The sequence below is a fragment of the Pseudonaja textilis genome, chromosome Z, assembly GCF_049901715.1.
Source record: "Pseudonaja textilis isolate UNSWEBS1 chromosome Z, rPseTex1.2, whole genome shotgun sequence".
Taxonomy (NCBI): domain Eukaryota; kingdom Metazoa; phylum Chordata; class Lepidosauria; order Squamata; family Elapidae; genus Pseudonaja; species Pseudonaja textilis.
In genome coordinates this window covers 37,309,628-37,334,640 of record NC_142008.1, presented here as the reverse complement: position 1 = coordinate 37,334,640, position 25,013 = coordinate 37,309,628, and the positions used below count along the sequence as shown (strand labels likewise).

Here is a 25,013-nt window from a genome sequence, read left to right as displayed (position 1 = left end):
GCCTGCCTGCCTGCCTATCTACCAGTATAGATCTATCTACCTATCTACCTACCTATCAGTGATGGGATTCAAATATTTTACTACTGGTTCTGTGGGCATGGCTTGGTGGGCGTGGCAGGGGAAGGATACTGTAAAATCTCCAGTCAGAGGTGATATTTGATGGTTCTCCAAACTACTCAAAATTTCCCTACCGGTTCTCCATAATTGGTCAGAACCTGATGAATACCACCTCTGCTACCTATCTATCTATCTATCTATCTATCTATCTATCTATCTATCTATCTATCTATCTATCTATCTACCTACCTACCTATCTATCTATTCAACCATCCATCCAAAAAGTCTGTCTGTCTTTCCGCCTGCTTGCCTGCCTGCCCACTCACCTACCTACCTATCTATCCATACATTCATCCAAAAGGTCTGCCTGCCTACCTACCTACCTACCTATCTACCCATATATCTATCTACATACCTACCTACCAATATATCTATCTACCTACCTACCTATCCGTACATCCATCCAAAAGGTCTGTCTGTCTTCCTGCCTGCTTGCCTGCCAGCTTGCCTGCCTGCCTATCTATCCTTACATTCATCCAAAACGTCTGCCTGCCTGCTGCCTGCCTGCCTGCTTGCCTGCCTATCTATCTATCTATCTATCTATCTATCTATCTATCTATCTATCTATCTATCATCTACCTACCTACCTACCAGTCTCTCTCTCTCTCTCTCTCTCTCTCTCTCTCTCTCTCTCTCCATCCATCCATCCATGTTTGAAGCGCTGGCCCCACAGGCACATCAAGAAAGTAGAACAAAGCCAGTCTGGGTGGTAGGGAAGGAGGGAGAGGGAGAGAAAGCTGATGCATCAGATTGAAATGAGGCCTAGTTTAGACTGAAGTCCTCTTCCACATTGAAACATCTTTGCCAGCACATTGAAACATCTTTGGCTTCTATTAAAGGTTTTGTGGATGAAACATGGTCAAGACTATCAGGAAGCTCTCACATTTTCTTGAGGCTTTAAACAGGATCCATTGGACCAGATCTCCACCTAAAAGTTACTTTTCCCCAATGTATTACAGTGCTAATTCTGAAGAAGGCAAAACCAAAATGTACTGGTAAATTACAAGAATACACACACACACACACACACACACACATTCCCTTCTAACCCTGCTGGAGCAGGTGATTGGACTAGAATCGATATCTCATTACCTTTCTCCTCTCTCCCTCCCTCCTTCTTTATTTCTTTTTCTTTCTGTCCCTTCCTTCCATCCCCCCCTCTTTCTTTGTCTGTCCCTTTCTCTTTCTTTCCCTTTTCTCTTTCTTTTCTTCCTTTTCTCTCTCTCTCTCTCTCTCTCTCTCTCTCTCTCTCTCTCTCTCTTTCGCTCTCTCAGGCTCACCCCATTGATTTGGTGCACTGCTCCGCTCAGATTTGCTTGGGCAGGTCCCTCTGGTGCAGCGGACTCAAATGGGTGGACCTGCGGGGCTGGCACCTAGAACGTGGCAGTGGCGGCACGTTTGAAAAGTAGAGCAAAGCCAGAGGTCGGTAATTTTTGTTGCAAAGAATCACAAAAGCTTCTGGGTTGTGCACAACAAGGGACACACATGTCAGTGCATTTCAGCAACATAAAATAAAGAAATACAAAAAAAAACAAATCAACAAGAATTGGCAAAGCATCTCTGATTAGATTCTATTCACTACTAGAATCTAATCAGAGATGCTTTGCCGATTCTAGTCCAATGACCTGCTCCAGCAGGGTTAGAAGGGAGTATGTATGTATGTCTGTGCATGGCTGTCAAAACTCCAAAAACAGGTCAAGTAGCTCTGGGGAGTCCAGTCATAAATTAGAACACTTACTAAACAACTGGCCATTAAGTGAGGACTACTTATATTTGGTTTGCCAGTCACCTGGCCATGCCCACCTAGTCACATGACCATCAAACCACACCTACCCAGTCATGTGACCAGCAAGCCATGCCCACCCAGCAAGCCATGCCAGCCAGTCACGTGACCAGCAAGCCACGTCCACCCAGTCACATGGCCAGCAAGCCACACCCACCCAGTCATGTGACCTGCAAGCCACACCCTCAAATTAGGCCACACCCACAGAAATTTGAATCCCACCCCTGGGTGGGGGGCACCAAGGATGAGTTAGCACCAAGGGGGAGGTGGACTGAAAAAGTTTGGGAACCACTGGACTAGATGATCTCTGAGGTCCTTTCCAGCCCTGGATTTCTATACTGTTTCAAAGCACCCTCTGAATGCATCCTCTAGTGCCAGGGTTCCTGGCCCTTCCTTCCTCTCCTTTTCTCTCCCTCCCTCCCTCCCTCCATGTCTCATTCACTTTCCCTTCCCTGCCTTTCTTTCTCCCTTCCCTCTTTCCTTCTTTCTTTCTTTCTTTTGCTTTCTTTCTCTCTTCCCTCCCTCTTTCTTTCTTTTTCTCCCTTCCCACCCTCTTTCTGTCTTTCTTTTCTTTTTGCTTTCTTGTCTCCCTCTCTCTCTCCCCCCTTGCCTTTGGATGAAGCCAACATACTTACCGCCCCCCACTCCTGTTCTTCCCTTCCCATTCATTATCAGGGAGGTACTTCCAGACCCTCTCCTTCCTTCTGCTAACAAGTGCCTGATGCCATTTGGTTGCAGCACCTCCTCCAATCCCCATGGCCCCATGGCTTCTGGCTGCCAGAATTGGCAGCTAGTTGATTGGCTGATGTCTAACTGACCCAGGCGGCCAAAAGCCCGGGACGAACAGTATGTCGTTGAATGGGACGCCCCAAAGGGCCCGGGATGAAGGGGCCATGGCCCATTGGCCAGGGCAAACAGCAAGAGGCATGTCAGCTGAGGAGGAAAGCTAGAGATGAATGCCCGGAGGTGGAACCCTGGCGGAGAAGCAGGCATGGCCAAGGCTAGTAGCCAAAAAGTCCAATTCCGTCCTGATGAAATGTTCACTGAGACTAAAAGTATAGTTAAGTGATGCAACCTGTTTCACAGCATGCTAATCTAATTACCTGTGTTTATAAATATGCTGTAAAGTTTCAAGTAGAAGCAGCTCAACCTTAGGATGCATTTAGGTTCATCAGAACATTAGGTTAAAATATGAACTAATTAACTGACCTTAGTGCATTGGATAAATCCAATTGCAGTCTAGTGCAATTCCACTCTTGATTGTCAGAAAAGCCTTGATAATTTGAGATCACTGATTATTTATATTTTTGTCACTTTTGTTTTGATAAATTTACATACAGGTAGTTCTCAACTTACAGCCATTTGTTTAGTCATCATTTAAAGTTACAACAGCACTGAAAAAAATGACAACTTTTCACACAACTATTGCAGTATCTCCAGGGTCACTTGATCAAATCTGGATGTTTGGCAACTGGCATGTATTTATGATGGTTGCAGTGTCCTGGCATCAGATCATCAACTTTTGCAACCTTCTGACAAGCAATCAATGGAGAAGCCTAATTTATTTAACAACTACATTACTAACTTAATTGCAGTGATTCATTTAACAACTATGGCAAGAAAGATAATAAAAAGAGGCAAAACTTACTTAACAACTGTCTTGCTTAGCAACAGAAATTTTGGGTTCAACTGTGGTAATAAATCAAAGGCTTCCTATATCACTTTATTCTGTATGGACTCCAAATATTTACAATATGTGAGAGCCAAGTGCAGCCATTCATCAAGCAATTAAACTTTGTTTACATAAAACAACAACCCTCTGTTCCCTATATTCTGGAATTAAATATCCACCTATAATTGCATATACCTTATTTTTTGCACTATAAGATGCACCTGACCATTCAAAAGAAGAAGGGGGATAAAAACTGGAGTCAGAAATGGAGGGGAAAAAGAAAAGAAAAGAGGAATAAGGGAAAGGACCAGAAAAAGGGGGATATACAAAACAAAACAAAATGAAAAGAAGCCATATGGCTAGAAGACATAGAGATAATGGGTTGTCAGAGAATATGAAAGGGGATTCTACAAGGTAATGCACAAAGTGATATAAAAATATAGATTGTAAAAAATGGAATGATTGGAACTGATGTTTTTTTCCCTATTTGATTATTTTCTAAGAATTATTGTTAAATTAACTGGAATACATGCAGAGATGGGACTATTATAAGAATGTTAATTACATTAAATGAAATTAAAATATAGTTAAAATGAACTATGAGAATTGCATTAAAAAGACAGTATCAGTTTCTACAATTAGCTGAAAAGATCAATGTATTAGAAAAAATAAATGACTTAGAATAAAGAAAAGAATACCATCTGGAATCTAACCTAAAATGTATAAGTGATATGTAAGACCTAGGTGATAACTAAAAATGATTATATTATGGTAATTTTTAATATGAGTTAAAGGGAATGAATGATGTATAAGATAAAAGGGTGGTGCACTCAAATGGGCAATTAAGGGGGAAATGTTTGGCATTATTAAAATTAAGATGGAATTTATACTGAATAATGAAATAAGAATATGTGATGAAATTGCAAATATGACAGAAAAGTATAATGAAAATAGATTAAGAAATAAGAATTTTAAGATATTATATAAAGAAGATAAGAGTATAATTAAAGAAAAACAGAATAAATTAAGATATGAATTAAAAATGGATAAAATAAATGTGAAAAACATAAGAATACGTGAAAATTTATAGAAAATGGGACATGTAATGATACAAGAAAATGAATATGTAAGATAGATATATAATTATGGTCATGTTTGTATGGAAATGTAAAAACCTGGAATCATATTGTTCACCAAAAGAGATGTAAAAGATAAAAATAAAAAACTTTTGGGGAAAAAAAGATTCATCTGACCATAAGACGCACCTAGGTTAAGAAGAGGAAAAAATACCAGGTGGAGCCTGAGAGGACCACAGATAGGCGTCCCCTCATGTGCCAACTCTGCCTATTGACTCCTGCACTGCGGAAAAGAGACAGAAGAGGCAGGCAATGACAAAGACAGAAAAGGCATGGCTCAGCACTGTAAAAAGACCATGCCGCCTCAACCCGGCTGCTATTCACCAAAGGACCAGCACCAATGCACAAACCCACATTTTGGGTGGGAAATGCATCTTATGGATTGAAAAATATGGTATATTATATTTCTTATACAGGCAATCCTTAACTTCTGACTACAACTGGGACCAAAATTTCCATTGCTAAGCAAAATTAAAGTTAAATGAGTGGTGTTCAATTTTATGAACCTTTTTTTGCCATGATCATTAAGTAAATCACAGCAGTTGTCAAGTGAACAGTTGTTAAGTGAGTCTGATTTCTCACATTGACTTGTTTTTCAGAAGCTGGCTGGGAAGGTCACAAATGGAATCACATTGCCCTGAGACACTGCAATAGTCATAAATATATGCTAGTTGCCAAGATTTTGCCCATGTGACTATGGGGATGCTAAGACTGGTTGTCATTTTTTTCAAAGGTGTTGCAACTTTGAACAGTCACTAAACAAATGGTTATAAACTGAGGAATATTATTCATGGAGAAATGAATGGTAGGAAAGTCCTAGTTGATGAAAGAAATTAGTGTATCCAGTCTGCTCTAGAGAACAATACAGTAATGGCTTGTTTGACCATACTTTGTTTCTGGTGATTGGGACATTCTGCTACACCAGGAAAGCCAGCTGTATATTAGATCAAGAGATCACTGTGTTTATTATTTCAGAGTTTGTATTTTCTAGTCTTACTTTCTTTAAAAAAAACTGGCTTGTTTATGTTTTTATTTTCTACAGTACTCCTTTTGCTTGAAATTGATTGAATGACCTGCCTGGATACAGATTTGATCCCATCTACCCACATTACAAGATACTTTTAATGGTAGATGAAATAAAGCCTGCTAAAAAGTTTACATTTAACTACAGCTGATGACTTTTGGAGTTGCATTCCCATCACATCTGGAAGTTATCAAGTTAAGGCAGCTCCCAAGTCTATTTCAACATTTAAGTGGAAATGTGAGATTGTCAGTTAGTCACCCCATTCATCCACTTTAGTACCCATCTTAAAATACTATGCATTGTAGGAAAATATTTTTATAAGTCTCCTAGACAATTTAGAAATTTCAGCTTGCAAAATCCTATAAAAATGTTTATGGAAGCTTATTTTTCTCTTAAATGGGCCTCGTCCAACAAAATGAAATTTAATGTGGAGAAAAGCAAGATTTTACCCCTGGGCAGGAAAAAACAAAGATACAAGTACAGATTTGGTGAAACCTGGCTAAAAACATAACTATAAGACAGAGGGACTTTGGCTTCCTAGTGGATGATCACTTAAAACATGAATTAGCAGTAAGCTGTAGCAGCCAAAAATGGTAATATAATCCTCGGTTGTATAAACAGAGGCCTAGTACCGCTTTATAAAGTTTTAGTAAGACCACACCTGGAATACAACATCCATTTTTGGTCAACATGTTAAAGAAAAAGATGTTGAGACTTTCGAAAAAGTACAAAGAAGAGCAATTAAGATGATTAAAGGTTTGGAGATTAAAACATATGAAAAATGGTTGCAGGATTTGGGTTTGGCTAATCTAGAGAAAAGAGGGGCTAGGAGGGACATGATAGAAGTATTCCAGTATTTGAAAGGCTTCCACAAAGAGGAGGGTGTCAAATTATTTTTCAAAGCATCAGAGGGCAGGACAAGTAACAATGTATGGAAACTAAACAAGGAGAAAAACAACCTGGAATTACGGAGAAACTTCTTAATAGCTAGGACAATTAACCAGTGGAACAGCTTGCCTTTAGATGTTGTAGGTGCTTCATTACTGGAGATTTTTAAGAAGAGACTGGACAGTCACTTGTCTAAAATGGTATAAAGACCTCCAAGGTCCCTTCCAGCTCTATTCTGATTTTTAGAAGATAGGATTGTTGCAGTGTAGGCATTAAGAAGATTCCTATAGAATCTTCAGATTCTACAGATTCCTGAAGACCTTGGCTTTCAAATATATTGCTACTGAGAATCTTGAAAAAATAAATAGTATTTTAAAATGTACTAGCAGAACTACGCGATAATGCAAGCAGGGAACATTCTGAAATGTTCTGAGCATAGTATCCAAATAATAATAATATACATGACCAAATTAGATTTTGCAACAGGAAGAACTACTAACTATTTCTTCTGAGAAATTATCTTTCACAGTTTCAAGTGTGAAGACAAAAGAACATATCAATGTGGGCTTGCTGACAAAACTATTCCTTGGTGCATTGTTACTACTCCAAGGAACATATTCTTTAATTTTTGAGATAAGTCAAATGAGACACATTCCACTGTTTTATTTCATTTATATTGCAGGTGCACCATGAGGTCCTAAATAAAACTAGTTACATAGAACACAGCATTAACATCCAAATAATTTCATTCTAGATTCAGTCTATTTCATTTGCTGTTTGAGTAACATGCATATAGTTGCTTATAATAGCTGGCATTTCAGGTGATTGAAAAGCATATAATGTGGGTTGGATCTAGGCATAATCATAGTTGGGGTAGACCCATAGGTCTACTTTGTCAAAGCCTTAATCCAAACCTGTGGATTTTATTTGAAAAAACTAATTTTGATATTCAGGAACATTAAAATACACTATATAACAAAATTACAAATTGGATTAACTGAGCATATCAAGATCAAAATTGCAATATTAAATTCAGAAGACTCTGCTCATATGATATATTGAATGTACTGACATATGCCAACCTTTTTATAGCCACAATTATAAAAGTCTACAAAATATATGACATTTATATAGAACTTAAAAGAAGTTCAACAATTGTAACATTAATAAGAGCACTCACAAATTCGAACATTTTCCTTCACAAGTTATTAGTATTTGGTTTAAGGCTACACTTATGGTAGTACTGAAGGTACAAGTGCTGAATGATATATACTGGAATCAAAATCTGACCTTTATACATATAATTAATAGGACCCAGATAAGCAAAGATTGATTAAAGGATCTGAGTATAATGTAAATTCAATGAAAATCTAAGTTCACTTGAGTCAGGCTAGAAATCATTAGGAATGGGTATGGAGAGAAAAAAACTGGTAATATAATAGATCTATATTGCAGTGTACTTAAAATACTGTGAGAAAACTCCAGTATTATTAAAATGTATATTATATGGATAGTAAAGACATAGAAAACAGGATGAAATTGTGAACTAAAATTGGCTCCCTTAAAGAGCTGACAACAGTGGTGGAAAGAAAAGCAGGCAAGTAGAGAAACAAGGAGAGGACTTGAGATTGCCCAAATATGCTCCCACCAACTGTACCTTGTGAGGAGACTACGGGACAGGGTCTCTGGCAGGCTTTGAGCTTTGGGAGGTATCTTGCTGAAATCAGTCAATGTTTTAAAATGATACAGGTTTACATAATTTCTTTATATATTTTCTTTTTCTTTACTATATTTTTTTTGTTTTTTGTTTTCTATTTTTTCCTCTTTTCTTTCATTTCAATTTTCTACATTTTGTACTTTTATTCTTTTATTTTTTAATTGTATTTTTATCTTTTTAATTTTAATGTTTGGTGCAATTACTATAAAAAGGGATACAGAAAAGAGTAGTCAAAATTATGTTATTTTTAATTAATTAATTAATTATTTTAATTAATTATGTTATAATTAATTATTCCAAATTATGTTTGGAATAATTTTTCTTTATGGTAATATTGTCACATTTTAGATTTTGCTGAAAAAGAAATGTATAAGAAAAACAATAAGGTAATAAATCATTTTTTGTAGAAATTGTGGATACATTTTCTTAATTCCTATTAAAATTAGAGTTATTCATAGGAAATAAATACGGTAAGATTTGGCACCAATGCATAGTTTCAACAAATAATTCCTGCCATTAGATATGGTGATATCCACCAAGATAGATGGCAGCTTTCAAAGTCATCTCATCTTTCCATCCTTCCATGTTTATTCATGTTCTTTTATCCTTATTTGTATTGGTTGTTATGGGCTGTCTTGAAAGCAAGTGAGGTGCAATGGTTAAAGTATTAGGCTAGCAATAGGAAGCTGTGAGTTCTAATATAACTTAAGCACAAAGCTAGACGTGTGACCCTGGGCAAGTCACTTTCTCTCAACTCTAGCAAGGAGGCAATGGAAAACCTGAAAATCCTTGCCAGGAAAATTTCAAGGACTTTCTAGAAAGTCTGTAAGAATTGGACACATTTGAACTGAAGACAAAAATGAGTTGCCTAGGATCATTTATGTGAGATAGGCAGGATAAGTTTATTTTTAAATAAATAAAATAAAAACACAATCTGCCATTATGAAGTTCTCTGTTGTCTTAGAAACATGTTAAATGATCTTTGTATGGCTTTGGCCCATGCCAATAAGGTATAGTGAAGAATTTTGTCCATGTGTTTCAGCCCTAATGATTGGGAAAAGATGTAGTATATTACATTGGATGAACTACAAGCTCAAAAATAGCACAATCTGAAAGAAAAAAATTAAGTCATATCCCTAGATTAGAAAAAATAAATGCCACAGTTCTCCTTGAATTTTTTAAACATTTATTAGGCTACATTTTCAGGCAACTTCCTTATAATCAGGTAGCCTGATATTACTATTTCATTCTACTTGGCAGAAATCACTCAAAAATAAAACAATAGACAGGTTTACACTATAGCTATTTTCATCTTGATTTCCTCCCCATACTCCTAAAGTTAATATTCTCAGTTGTACTAAGCAAACTTGCTAAAATGATCACACTACATTTGTCAAATTTACTTAATTATCCATGGGTTCCATTCTTAAGAAATGTGCAACAGAAGAAAACAATCAGAGGTTCAACTTTTCACTTTTACTTTCATCAATAAATAAATCCAAAGCATGCTTCTCAGATTACATTATCCACCTACCAGCAATTTATCTTTACCAACTTTCCTGGGAAAATATTAATTTAAACAAAAACTAATTCTGACAATAGTTTATTACCCTTCAAAATGAAAAAGAATGACATTGTTATTAACCAAAATGCACAAAGCAACAAAGACGAACCACAATAACAATGCCATAGGATCCTGTGCTATAGCCTCTTAAAATTTCAAGTAGGAATGGCTTTCTCTTCACTTAAATATCACAGATCAAAGAAACAACTGTTCATAATTTAATTTATTTATAATTAAATCAAAACTTTGAGAAGTGTGATGGCAGGATTCCAGTTCCGGCTTCTTCGGTGACAGACCAAAATCCACGATCATGCACAGTTTTGATCCATGCTCACCACTGGAGTGCCCCAAATTGCCCAGATTCAGGCCTGAAGCCACCCTGTAGAGGTGGTGAAGAAGGGGGGAGCCATCAGCGGAGTTGAGGAGAGCCGCATCTCTCCTCCTCGGCTGGCCATTACTCCCTTTCCCAAAGGTGGTTGCAGCAGTGGTCAGAAATGGCCACCTCAAAGAAGAACCCAACTAGACAAGATTGTGCAGGAGGAAGTTTAAAGGAGAAAGTTTGACCGGCCTGAATGGAGAACATCTATTTATGGTACTTGGAACCTGAATTTTAAAGACTAATACTATTCCTAAAAAAGATCTTAAGCTGCAAAAGAGAAAGGGAAAGGAAACAGAATTGACTTTTTTCCCTCTCATATTGACAGTTTTAATTGACTTGGAATGTTAAGAAGAAGAAATTCGAATAAGAAATTGATACTAATCCACTTTGACGTTAATAGGCTATTTCTAGCTGAAAATAAAGTGTCAAAGGAATAAAGATTTTTGGATAATTTAAAAATTTTCTTAAAAAAAGAAAGAAAGCAGAGGAGGGAAAAAGGAAACAAGAGGGTGGAATCTGGAAAATGGAGGAGACCACCTGGAACTTTAAAAAATCGATAGTGGAATTTTAACAAGGCTTGCAAAGGATACATTGTAGCTGAAACTTTGTTACAAGATAACAAAGCCCCTGGAAAGAGAAAGTGAGAAAAGAAGCAAGAAACAGTTTTGGATTATTGGATGATTCCTGGAACTTTGGATGGAGGATCCTAATAAAATAAAATAAAATCAATTGGGGGTTGTATAAAATTCTTTAAAATGGCATCACTCTTGGAGAGTTAAAAATGAGACTTAAAGAACAAAAAGAAGAAGCACAAGATGGAAGAGGAACTTTTGGCTTTGTGTTTCAATTTTTAGAAATGGAGATCTTGAACTATGAAAAAAAACAAGAAACACTGGCAGAACAAGAAGGGCGGGACAACGAACAAGTCATCTTTAATGACCAAGCAATTTTAAGTGGGGTAAAAAAGGGAAAGGGGGTAAAGGGAGTTAAAAGCACTGAAGCAACAACCAAAAAAAAGAGTAATTTGAAAAAACAATCATAATATCAGGAAGAAGCAGAAGGGAGGATCACAGAAGGGAGAATCAGATATAAAAGGGAATTAAAAAGGGGAGGGAGTAGAAGAGAGGGAAGAGGGAAAGGAAAAGAAGCTACAAAGGACAGAAACAAGATATAAAGATACAGGAAAAGCATACAATAATTAAAGGTATAAACCTATTTAAAAGACATGGAGACAATGGTTAAAATTTAACTTAAGGAGGAGATTCTGCAAGGGTGCATGGGATAGCATTGTTATATTAGAAATAGAAAAGGGTTAGAAAATATGTTTAGATGATTAAAGTGCTAGAAAATTTTTTATTGATGTGTAATGGAATATTTGTTTGTAAAGAGAACAAGGCTCTCAATTATTTAAAAAGAAAGTTAAAAAAACTGAAAAGAAACATGGAAGATTTTATCAGTTGACAGGATTAATTTGAATAAGAATAATAATTTTATTGATTACTGTTAATAACTATTGTTTTGTTTTTATTTAAAGTCAGTAATGAGTAAAATATGAAATATAGATGATTAAAGTAAAAGACAACTGATATTACTAGGTAATGTTTGTTAAATGAAATAGAAATGTAAAAGATTGTTATTAATATTTATGGCAGAGCTGTACTTGAATAGAATAATTATTCCATTTACTATTGTTATACATATATACACAGATATATATACATACATACTTTTTTCTTTTAAGAATTTAGTGTGTATTTTTAAGGGAATGTACCAAGCAGAATTCGATTGAAAATAGGTATGTGTTATAAAATAGAGGTTAAAAAAATGAATATTATAACTGTAAAGGTGTAACTTAAATTTTTAAACATATTATATATGTAATCTCTGAGACACTTAAAATTTGGCTTTTATTTTTCATATCATGCTTCCTCCATCAGTAGAATTTAAGTAAATAGACAACCCCCATCTTGAATTCAACATCATCAGAATTCACAGATACCTGTAGTGAATAATTACAGCCAGGCTACATGACCAAGTATCCACTGAAAGCTCTAGTGATGCAAAAATCCTTTTGTGATTAGGCTGTTTCTACTGGTTATTAAAATTCCTGCCTGTGCCTATATATAATCCTCTTGAAAAATTCATCTTATATAACAGATTTTTATTAGCATAAAGTGTTGAAGCTTAACTGAGAGTGAAATAGTCTAACTTCATAAATCTACCAAAGATTTCTATATTGATACATTCAAAGTTAACTTGGTTTTTAGACCAGGCAGAGCCACTGTTCCAGCTGAAGATTAAATTCAGAGCATCAAAACTCCTGTTGCTTTACCGTTTGTCCAGAGCTGATTCAAGGGCAAACCTCTTGAAGCATTTGAAACAAACAGTAGTTCATTTTATAGACACTTAAGTGTATATATTATGGTTAAGGAATCCAATAACATCATCTAAATTTTATAGTTTGCATCTGGCCTTCTTTCACTTATTTACAAAAATGAAGCACAATTGATCAAAATTTTAGAAGAATTAAAAATTAGAAAGAAAGCATAAGAAATGAATAATTTCATTTAAATTTCAGTTAGTACCAACAGTAATTTTTCATGCTGAACCAGCGTTTGCAGTTAAAAACAACTTTAATTATGAAAATTTAGATTTTCTGAATCTCATTAGATTCTCTTTAGACATACTATAATGCAAATATGACATGGAAATTATATGCAATTTCTTCTATTTTTACTTTGGGATATTCAGTTATATAAGTTTGGTCCCACCAATTATTTACTTGCTATTCTTACCTCTCCTTCGGACAACACACAAATATGGTTAGCAACAATAAAATAAAAACTGCAAAGGTGGTAAAACTTATGACTCAGCCAATTTCCATGTTATACTACACATACATCCTACACATAATTATATATTTTGTCTATTTTGTACTAAATTATTTCACTTACATCTTTTAAGTGTTTCATTCTTAGAATGTATTTCACATGTTAGTGTTTTTCAAATTCCACAACTTTTAAAATGTGTAGACTTCAAATCCCAGAATTCCCCACCAGCAACACAAAACAGACATAAATGAAATGGCACAAAATTAACTTTAAGAGAAAAAATAGTTAAAATGTAGTGCCCTCTTTCTAAAGACATATTTCAAATTAAGAAAATGTTCAAACCAAATGCAGATAAAACTGGCTCTTTAATAAAATATATTCAGTTGCCTGTTTAGCTCTGATCACTAAAGAAAGGATTTATACATTTTAAAATGAGAGAACTGGCAGAAAGACTTAAAATATTTAAATAATTTTATCCATCCTGATCAAAATGGATTTCTGCCAGAGACAAATTAAAGACAATGAGAGTAATCTTGGGCACATTGGAATACTATGAGGCACACCCTGAAAAACAAATGGCTCTCATATTTCTAGATGCACAGAAGGCATTTGATAATGTGAATTGGCGATTCATGTTATTACTGCTGGAACAGATGGGCTTTGCTAGAAAATTTATTCAAGCAATAGAAGCTATATATCATAAGCAAATGGCAAAGGTAATGATAGAGGGGGAACTGACAGACTCTATTGATATAAGAAAAGAAACAAGACAAGGGTGCCCATATCACCTCTGTTGTTTGTGTTAACTTTGGAAGTGCTAAATAGAAATATTAGAGATGAAAAGAATATAAAAGGGATGAAAATTAAAAAGGAAGAATTTAAGTTGCAAGCATTTGCAGATGATCTGGTTTCCATCTTAGAAGACCCACTAGAAACAGCATCAAAATTGATAGAAAAGGGCTTCCGGTTTGTAGCGCTTCGGGGCAGGCAGGAATCCGCGGCTGTACACGGTTTCTGCCTGCGCTCACTGCCCGAGTGCCCCGAGCCACCCGGCTTCGGGGCTAAGCCACCTCCATAGAAGGTGGCAAAGGCAGGGGGGATCTGGCAGGGTCAAGAGATGTTGCACCTCTCTTCCCTAGCTGGCTAAACCCCCTTTTCCAAAGGCAGCTGAGCAGCGGTCAGCAATGGCTGCCACATAGAAGAGCTCAGCCGGAAAAAGAAAGTGCAGGAGGAGCTGTGAAGAAGTGAAAGTGTTTTTTGCTGACCTGGACAAAGTAACAGCAAAAGTACCCTGGAACTTAAAACTTGCCAAAGATACAGAGTTTCCAGAGTGTGATAAGCGGGGAATGGAAGTTAAAGGAAAAGTTTGTTTTTTCTTTTCACTCTCCTTCCTAACGTGACAGCGATAGAACTCCAAGAGAAATCAGAAAAGCCGTATTAGAGGTAATTAAATGTTAAGGGGATATGGATTTCTGAACATTTAAAGAATAATCTTTTTTGCTGTAAGTGGGAAGGGAGAGGAAAAAAAATTGGAGCAGAATTTGAAAATGAGATTGCCAAGAATTCTAAAGAACTATTAAATATTAACAAGACTTCTAAAAGATATATTTTAATTGGAACTTTGTGATTAAACAGCAACCCCAGAAAGAGAAATGGAAGAAAGAAAAAAGTGCTAAAAGAAATAGCTTATTTGGTTTGTTTGGTGACTTTGGAACTCTTGGGAATTATTCTTGATTAAAAGCACTTGGGTGGTTGTTTTGGAAAAAAAAAATTCTCTTTACAATGGCATCGCTTGTGGATGAACTGAAAATTGAATATCAAAAATACAAAAAAGAAGAACAAGAAGGGAAAGATTCTTTGGGCACTCTTTTTCAATTTCTAGAAATGGCGGTTTGTACCTATGAAAAACTGACTGCGCAGCAGGACGACTGGGATAAAGAAGAAGCCATCTTCGATGAACAAGTGACTCTATTTGGGGAAGGAAAGGAGAAAGAGGAAAAGAAAAGGGGGACTTTAAGACTTGAAAAAACAACCAAAAAAGAGAAAAATAAGGTGAAAGGTGGATACAAGGTTAGAAAACAACAGAAAGGGGGAAAGCAGAAGAAGAAAAGGGAGGTGGAGAGACAAAGGGGTAAAAAGGGCAAGGAGAAGAATAAGCAAGAGAGAAAGGAAGGGATGAGAAGCCTCAATGGTGGGAAGCAAGATGTAAAGAAACAAAATTCATTTAGAGACAATGGGTAAATTTAATTGAAAAAGGGATTCCGTAAAGGTACATAAGATTGTGTGTTTATATTTGTATTTAGAAATAATATTAGAAAATTGGAAATAACATGTAACCAAAAATGGGGATAGAATATTTAGTGTAACTTAGTGGAATTTTTGTGAAGAAAAAGAAGGTAACGAAATAAATGAGACAATTGAAGTAGGAGAAATGGGAATATTTCAATAATATAATGATTTAAAATATGTGATGTGGGGGGGAAATAACTCTGGAAAGTATAAGTGTTCCCATAAAAGTATGATATTTAATTGAAAAGTAATGTGTAAAATGTTTAAGATATAAATGAATATTAATATTTATGATTAGTTCTCTATTGGCATTGATAGTTGTTTTAACTACATCATATACCCATAAATTTTTTCCTTTGTTTTTTTTTTTATAAAATACATTGTGTAACTTTAGAATGTACTAAAAAGAATCCCAATACAAGTTATGTGTTATATTAAGCATTATAAATTTAGGGGAAAGCGTTAAAGGTGTCATACTCCAATCAGTGTATAGAAGAAGTTCTGTTTAAAGAGAAAAGACAAATGGATAGCTGGAAATAGAACAGACAAAGAATGTTAAGTATTATGATTTGAACTGAGATGAGATAAATAAAATAAAACTAAGAAAGTTAAAAGAGGGGAGAAGCTATATAGAAAATTGAAAATGGTAATAAGATATGGAATGGCATATAAAATGAATATGATTTTTGAATTTGTGTCTGTACGAAGAGTTGTAACCCGGGATCAAGAAACTTTCAGAAAAGATGTTTTATGTTTTTATGTTTTATGTTTTGCTTGTTTTGTGTATTGTCCTTGAAAATCAATAAAATTCTTATTAAAAAAAATTGATAGAAAAGATAGAGACATATGGAAAGGTGACTGGTTTGAAAATAAATAAAGATAAGACAAAGATCTTGACAAAGAATATGCTATCAAGACAAAAGGAAGAACTGGCAGACCTACTGAAAATTCAGGACACAAATAAGATCAAGTACTTGGGGATATATTTGAGAGCAAGATGCAGTACACTAAAAGAGAATAATTATATCAAACTTAAACAGCAGATAGAGCTAGATTTGGCAAAATGGGAAAATTTACAACTGTCATTAATACGGAGAATATCAACAATCAAGATGAATATATAACCCAGAATTTTATATTTGTTTCAAATAATTCCAATTAGGCTTGGAAAAGACTACTTTGAAGATTTAAATAAAATTGTCTTGAAATATATATGGCAAGGTAAGAAAGCAAGAATAAAGTTAAAACTTTTGCAAGATGCTAGAATAAGAGAAGGATTTGGTTTACCTAATTGGGAGTTGTATTACCAAGCTACAAATTTGATGTGGGTTAAGGAATGGATAACATTAAGAAATACTAGATTGATGACATTAGAAGGACATGATCTGTTGTTACGGTGGCATGCTTTCTTATAGTATAAAAGAACTAAAACACAGGGGTATTTTAGAAGACATTATATACAGGAGTCTCTGTGGTTAAACTGGGAGAAGATTAAAAGACAATGTTATTTGAAAATTCCAGTCTGGCTATCGACTATTGAAGCATTTTCTTACCCCTGTAATATGCAAAAAGGAACAAACAGTTAGATATGGTGAAATATTGAATGAAAAGGGTGAACTTAAATCTATGCAAAAAATAGAGGAACAAGGTATAAAGATGAATTGGTTTTCATATGCGCAAATACATTCAAGGTATGATAAAGATTCTAAAACAGAAGGTTTCTATGATAAACTGACTGATTTTGACAGGTACTGATGAAAAGGTGATTAAAAAATTGTATGGATATTTATTAGAAATTAAATTAGAAAAAGAACAAGTTAAAGAAACTATGATTGCTTGGGGGAAGAATTTTGGATATGGAATTGATCTAGAGAAATGGCAAAAATTGTGGTCTCAAAATTATAAAATGACAATGTCAACAGCATATAAAGAAAATTTGTATAAGATGTTTTACAGGTGGCATTTCCCCCCCGACAAGAATAGAAAGAATGTTCAAGAATAAATCTGAAAAATGTTGGAAATGTCATCAGACACCTGGCTTATATTACCATATGTGGTGTAGTTGTGCGGATGCTAAAAAATACTGGACTAAAATCCACACGTGGTTGGAAAAAATGACAAAAAACCATATAGATTTGAAACCAGAGATATTTTTATTGGGAATTTGACCTGAAATATATAGTAAAGACTTGAAATACCTGATTGTAAATGTATTAAAAGCGGCTAGGATTGTATTTGCTAAAAACTGAAAAAAATGAGAAAACATCATCACAGGAGGAAATCATTAAGAAAATATTGGAATGTGCTGAAATGAGTAGATTGACATTTGAGATTAGAGAACAAGATGATAAACAATTTTATAAAGTTTGGGATCTATTCTATCAATGGTTAGACAATAAAGTATAGTAATGAAATATGTAGACTTTTAGAAAATAATAAATATATAAAGATGTATTCTTTTCTTATTATATCTACAAAATGATTCTAGGATAGATTTGGGATGATAATATGAACTGTCATAAAACAAATTAAGTAAAATATGACTATTTCATAAAACATGAATGAATAAAAGTATAGTCCAATGACTGATTAATAATGATATCAATGTATTTAATATTTGATTGAAAATACAGGATTATATAAAATGTAATTGTAATTGAAATGGATGCACAAAACAATTTGTAAACCAACCAGCACACTGTATGTATATATATGGAAGATGGCTTGCTGTTTTTATGTTTTGTTTGTTTATGTTTGTTTTAAAAACCAATAAAAACATTTTAAAAAAATTATTCTTTATTAATGAATCACGCTTATTTTATAACTCTCTCATTCATTTCTGGATCTATTACATATCCTTTTCAAGGTTTCATATTTGAAAAATATACTTATACTTTTATCCGTCCTGTGTACAATTTCAATCCATATCCACATTTCAAATATTACAAAACAAGGTTTCCCCTATAATTGCCAATTAAAGTGTGTCGCCTTCATATCTTATAGTCACTTCCCTTTCACATCCCATTAAATATTCTATTTCTAAGTTATCCCATTAAACAATTATAATTTCCACCACCTAATAGTTATAACATAAATCCCTTTTTAGTCAGATTCCGCATGGTACTTCCCCTTTAAATTAAAACAACTTTAAGTTTAAAAGAAAGAGAATGAAAAAAAGGAAATGAAAGAAAATAACTAATCAATTCAAATTCATCCTAAAAAAAAGACTGGTATTAATTTCCTTACAATCCTTCTCATAATTCATTTCAATCACATTTATAAATCCTTGATATATATTAATATAATTCAATTGTATTTTGCATATTTTCATTTTTTATCTAATCTAGCTATTATCATACATTCCATTAAGTAACAATCCCTGTTTTGTCTTCCATTTTAATTACATATATTTTCCTGTTTTCTACATAATTTCTTATTTCTAAAATATTTATACAATCCCTTACCACCATGTGGAATCCTCTATTTTAATTGTAATTTCAGCCATTATTTCTGTGTCTGTCAATCAAATTATATCCTTTAATTCTTGTTCGTTTCCCACATTTCTTTATTTCCTGATTCTGTTTTTTATAACTTCTTTTCCCCTTTATTTCCCCCCTCTCTCACTTCAATTTTTGACCCCCTCCCTCTTTAATGCTTCCTTCTGTAATCCTCCCTTCTGCTCTTTCCTTATATTTTGTTTATTTCTCACACTGTTCCTTTTTCTGATTACCTCCTCCAATTTCCAATTTTTAAGTCCCCTTTTCCCTTTTTTGAATTTCAAACCTCCTTGTCCTGATTTTTTTATTAAGGATGGCCTCTCCTTTATTTAAGTCTTCTTCTTCCTCTAAAGCTTTTTGCTGATCCTCATAGTCCAAAACAACCATTTCCAGAGATTGCAGAACAAAGCCAAATGATTCTCCTTTCACTTGCAACTGTTCCTTCATATTTTTAGTACCATTTTCAGTTCCAAATAGTTCTGCCATCTTTCAACACTTCCCAGTACTTTTAGACAACCAAATTCTATAGGATTGTTTCCCAAAGTTAATTTCAATTATATCTACTAGTAATCCAATGTCTAGAGTTTCCAAGATCCTCAAACAATTCCAGAACAGTTTCTTCTTGCTTCTTTCTTTGTTGAAAACTTCCAAACTCTACTTTCACTTTCCAGGGGTGCTATGATTGTAGCAATGTTTTGTTTACTTTGTTATTCTTTAAAAATCTTTTAAAAGTTCACAATAATTTCTCTCAGCATTAGGTGGCACCGTTAGTACTTCCAGGTTCCTTTCCTTTTTTTCAGATCTTTTTTCCCCCCTTTTCTGTGCCACAGATTTAAAAAATCTTTTCCTAAGAGTTCTTAAGTATTTTAGCTCCAGGGTAACTTGTATTCAGATGTTAATCCTGCTTAGCCCAATCACCCAAGCTGTCCCCTTTGTTCTCCACTCCCGCACAATCTTGTCCAGTCAGATCTTCCTCTTTGTGATGGCCATTTTGGCCATTGCTACATCCGCCTTCGGAGAGGAGTTTTATGCCTCGCCAAGGAGGGGAAATGCGGCTCCCCTCAGCTCAGCTGGCATTATCTCCTTTTTCTGCAACCTCTACAGGATGGCTTCAGCCCCAAATCAAATAGATTGGGGCCCTCCAGTGGCGAGCACAAACTGAAACTGCAGACAATTGCGGAATCAGTCCGTTGCCGAGGGAGCCTAACCGGAAGCTCTCATGGAGATAATCTTTGACAAGTGTCCTGGACTGATTTGAGCACCTTGAGGTCAACAGTTATGCTCTGCAAGCCCAAGCCAGCCAACCAAGATAGATCCAACCGCAACCCATGTTCATGTTTCCTGATCCAGGGCCAGCAAGTGGGCACAGTGTCACAACAGCATTTTTCTATTCAGCCATAGAAGATAGAACTGGCCTAATGCATCCAGCCCAGACTGCAGGAGAGGAACAACATCTGCCGCCAGGATTGGGATGTTACCATGTCCAGCCACCTCCTCACCAGCCAGTCTTTATGCTGCATCCCGCTGAGTGTATCCCCCCTGGCTGGGGCTTCCACCCTGGACAGGGGTGGGTGCAATACCAATGGATGCCAGCACTGTTTGTTCCACCAGTTCCAACCCAACAGCCCAGTCCGGCCCAGGCACTAGTTCCAGCCCAGCAGCCAGCTGATGCACAGCACCCAGCCACCACAGAGCAACAGTTCCTGCCTTGCCGCTGGCTGCTCTAGCGGTCCCTCCACCTGAACTGGCTCCTCTCACCACGGTGCAGTTGCCTAGGTTTAGACTTAGAATGAATTTTGATAGAACCTTGAGGCACCTGGCATATTTCCTTAATCAAGTCTGGGCGCATATAGACTGGTACGGGGATCAAGACCAGTCAGACCATGATCTGATATCAGCAATCACAGAAGGAATGAATGAAGGAGACATTCTGACTGGATAGCCCAGCTCCATGATGAAGGCGCTGCTGAACTGAATGACACAGATGGGTTCATCCAATTATTCCAGGCCAGATTCAAAGACACTGACCACAGGAAGGAGAATGAGGCTATAATAAAGACAATGAAGTAAGGGAACTGCCCCATTAAGGACTTTGTCTGGGAGTTCAAAAGAGTTGCAAGGAACCTCAGGCACTGGCCTGTACAAATCATGCTCGATTACTTTAAAGAAGCCATAGACCAGGTTAGAAAACCATGCAGAATTCAAGGAGTAATCAGCTGCAAGACTGGTACACCATGGCAATAGCAATGGACCAAGAGAAACCATGGCAATAGCAATGGACCAGGAGAAACCAGTGAGAAGACCTCTGGGCCGACAAACCCCAGCAAAACCTCCTGAACTGACACCTGCTCTGCAGACCGGCACCATCAAGTGATATCACTATGGTCAATTGGGTCACCGGGCTTCTGAATGCCTAGCCCCTGCACCTTCCCACAACCTTGGTCGGCTGAAGCAACCAGGATCAGAAGAAGAGCCCCATTGAATCCACCGGACATGAGCAAATTCACCCAGCAAGCCATAGAGGTTTCCCTTTCCACAAAGGTGAGAAACCTCCAGCTAGAGAAGCTCTTCCAGGAACCACCAGCTACCGTTTGTCTTGGAGGTTTAGTTTGGAGTTTGTTATTTGGAATACTGACACTTGGGACTTTTGTCTATGAGGGAATGGATAGGGAGCTCTCTTGGATGTCCTTGGATAACTGCAGGATACATCCTCATTTTTTTCCTTGCTCCTTTAGATAAGCAGTTCTCTAGATTGGAAAGTGGTGAATGATTTGGTGTAGGATGGAACCGTGCCAGCACTCCTTCTTCTCCCTGCACCTATTCATCAAAACACCTTCCTTGGATTCAGTCTCCAACCTTTCCCTTTTGAAAAAAGGTTGAGACAAATAGCTTGGGATTACAGAATGTCTTAGGCTGGGGTGCCAAACTGAAGGCCTGGGGGCTGGATCCAGCCCACAGATTGCTTAGATCAGGCCAGTGCCCCCCCGAAAAGCGGACCAGCCCTCTGCCTCTGCCAGCAAAACTTGAGCTCAATAGGGCTCTGTGCGCCCTCCTGAGCTCCTAATTTGCTGGTTGAAGGTTGGAGGCCATTGCAGCCAAAAATGGAACTTGCAAGGGCCATTGGTAGCACTTCCAATCTCCATTTTCACTGGCAGAGGGTTGCAGCAGGCTGTTGCACCCGAAAACTGAGCTCAGCCCATTTTTTCTTGCAAAGTGCTCAGGCCACCACAGGCACCCCTAATATGAGTGATGTCAAAATGGCCATGCCCACCCCAGCCACACCCACCTCAGCCCCCCAAGGTTAAACACAATTCTGATGCAGCCCTCAATGAAATCTAATTTGACACAACATCACAGTCGGAGTGAGGTCTGTGATCATCTGCAGCTTTGCTTCGAGCTCTCCTTGTTGGAGGGTTCTTATCAAGACCAGAACCACCCTGGAGAGGTGAAGGGGGACCGCATCTCTTCTCCCTGGCAATGAAAACCCCTCCAAAGACAAACTATAGCGGTAGCCAAAATGCCTGCCATGAAGATGGAGGCAGTGCTGGAGCGAAGAAGCAGTGACTGGTGTATAGACTGGGTGAAAATACTTTGAACTACAAAAGGTAATCCTGATAAAAATAACAGGAAAGAGATCTTACAAAGAACTGGACTAGCAGCGATAGAGAAAAATTTGGGAAACATACAGAATTTAACCTTTAAAATTTAAACAGAAAGGAAATAATTCAAAGAAAAATTTTTACATGAATGATATTAAGAATAAAGATTGATACACATAAGAATATTGAATGAAAAAAGGGTAATAGGTAATGATATGAAATCAAACAATAAAGTCAATAAATAACAGGAATATGTAATTATGGTCATGTTTGCTTTGAAATGTTAAAAGACCTATATTTAAAGTAGATGTATTTAAAGAAATAAAAAATGTATTGGGAAAAAAAATCTTGTTTGACACCTCTGCCCTAGGGGAAATGGATTGTGAATTCTTACCAATTAGGTTTCATGCCTGGTAAGGGACTGCTTTGGTTACTCCTGCATATGACTTTTGTCAAAACCTGAATAGATTTGTAAATACTTGTCCCAGCTAATGTCACAGTAGCGAGTGGATGGGGTTGACTTATTCCTGAAGGATCAGATCCATGACTTGGCAGTCCTCTTAGATTCGCAACTCTTACTAAAGTAGCAATGGGAACTGTGCCAGAAGGGTCCTTGCTCAACTTTATCAGGTGGAGCTGTTGCAGCTTTCTGGGATGTCCAAAAAAAGGATATTAACCACATTTTAAAAAGCATTTTAAAGGTTTTTGTTAAATTAATATTTTTATACAAGAAACATTTTTAATGCTAAGACTCAAGCAGTCTAGGTTTTGTCATACAGACTCCGATTCTCTATTCCACATTTCTTGCATTCAGGATTATTCATTTATTGTTGGCAATATTTATTAAGCCTAGCTTCTATGTCTAAATGGATTCCATCAGAAGGGATTCGGAAGCAGTCAAAGTATCTGGTCTAAACAAAACAAACATTAACAAATCCTTTAATTAAAATCATAATTCAGTTGATTTTGGTGAACATTAATAATTAACCGATGAAGAATAATGTATTTTCTGCTTGTTTCACAAAAAAGTTTTTCCCATCTTTATGGAAAACATACTAGACAATTGATTTCCAGAAACAGATTTTAATTACTTATCTAAATGCCTTCAATGAGAATGATTGCTGACAATTCCTACTATGCTTAGAACCAAAGCTGGCTAAGATCATAAACTTGCTAAATTTGAGAAACACTGACATGGACTTCAAACTGGGCCATAATGGTAATATTAAGTATCACTACTTCAATACACTACAGAAATTTTAAAAATACCTCATTATTTATATTAAACACCTTTTTAAAATGGATATTGGCATGTGACCATTTCATAGAAATTGTGTGTTGAAAATATCTAAATAAAATTGTTCTAGTTCCCAGTTCATTGATCTTGAAGCCATAATTATTAATCTGTACTATACAATCTGAAATGTTATTTATCTATCAGAAAAATTGGAAACATTGTGGATCTAATTGTCTATACCAGGGGTCTGCAACCTTAAACACTCCAGAGCCAAGAGAGCGCACTATTTCCACAGAAAACACTGGGACCCACAAAACCTGAGTGGGTGTGGCCAGCTCAACATCACTCCCACCCAGTATCATGATTCTCCAGCCACGTCTACCCAGATTTCATGGCTCCTGGTATTTTCTGTGGGAAATAATGTGCTCTCTCTCTCCCCCTCCCTCTCCTTTCTAGTTTTTTTCCTTCTCCCTCTTACTTTCCTTTCCCTCTTTTTTTCTTTTTCTCGTTGAATACAATAGCAAATACCAAATAAAGTTATTGCGGGAAATTGCTTCTCCCTAATCTTTTCACAGTGAACTCAAAGTTGATAAGAAGCTGGTAAGATTGTACCAATAGCAATAGCATATATGTATTGATTTTTTTTAGTTTGATAATACATTATCCAAAATTATCTTATTTTCAGATGCATTTTTGCCATTTGTTATTTCCTTAAAAAAATAAATCAAACTTGCTTACAACTTGTGCCTTTTGGCAAACTGCACCTTTTTTGGCAAGAGATCTAGCTTTCATCATAGGTCTGAGAGTTCTTCCTTTCTTCCTCTCCTCCTCTCATTTACTTCCCTTTTCCCTCTTTCTCCCTCCAGTTCTCATACTTCTCTCTCCCTTCTCTTTTTCCTCATTCTCCCTTTATCATTTTATCTTCTTCTTTACCCTCTCCCTCTTCTCTCCTTATTTCCATCTTTTCCCTCATTCTTTCCCTCCAGCTCTTAATTTTCTCTTCCCCTCTTTCTCTCTTTTTCCCCATTTTCAATCCCATTTTTTCATTGCCCCCCATTTTCTCTCTCATACACGCGTACACTCACATGCACAAGCGGGATACCTTCCTGGAGCAGGATCACTGTGGTAGCAACTCCTCCTGGTGATGCAACTGCACGCTCTGGTAGATAGCTGGCCGTGCTGTGCAGGAAAAGAGCCGGAGCTCTTCCCTCCCTGCATCTGGCGCCAGCTGCTCCTACCCGTTCCCCTCTTTCCTGAGCCAACACAAAGGGGACCACAGC

At 36.4% G+C, this 25,013-nt stretch overlaps 1 long non-coding RNA gene across 1 annotated transcript in view; it reads left to right on the top strand.

Annotated features, from left to right (window-relative positions):
- Positions 1-15,353, top strand: part of LOC148123975 (uncharacterized) — a 52,890-nt gene extending 37,537 nt beyond the window's left edge. Inside the window, exon 2 of the long non-coding RNA XR_015739910.1 lies at positions 15,209-15,353. This is a non-coding gene — a long non-coding RNA (uncharacterized LOC148123975). The remainder of the gene's footprint in view (positions 1-15,208) is intronic.
- Positions 15,354-25,013: the final 9,660 nt, after the last annotated feature.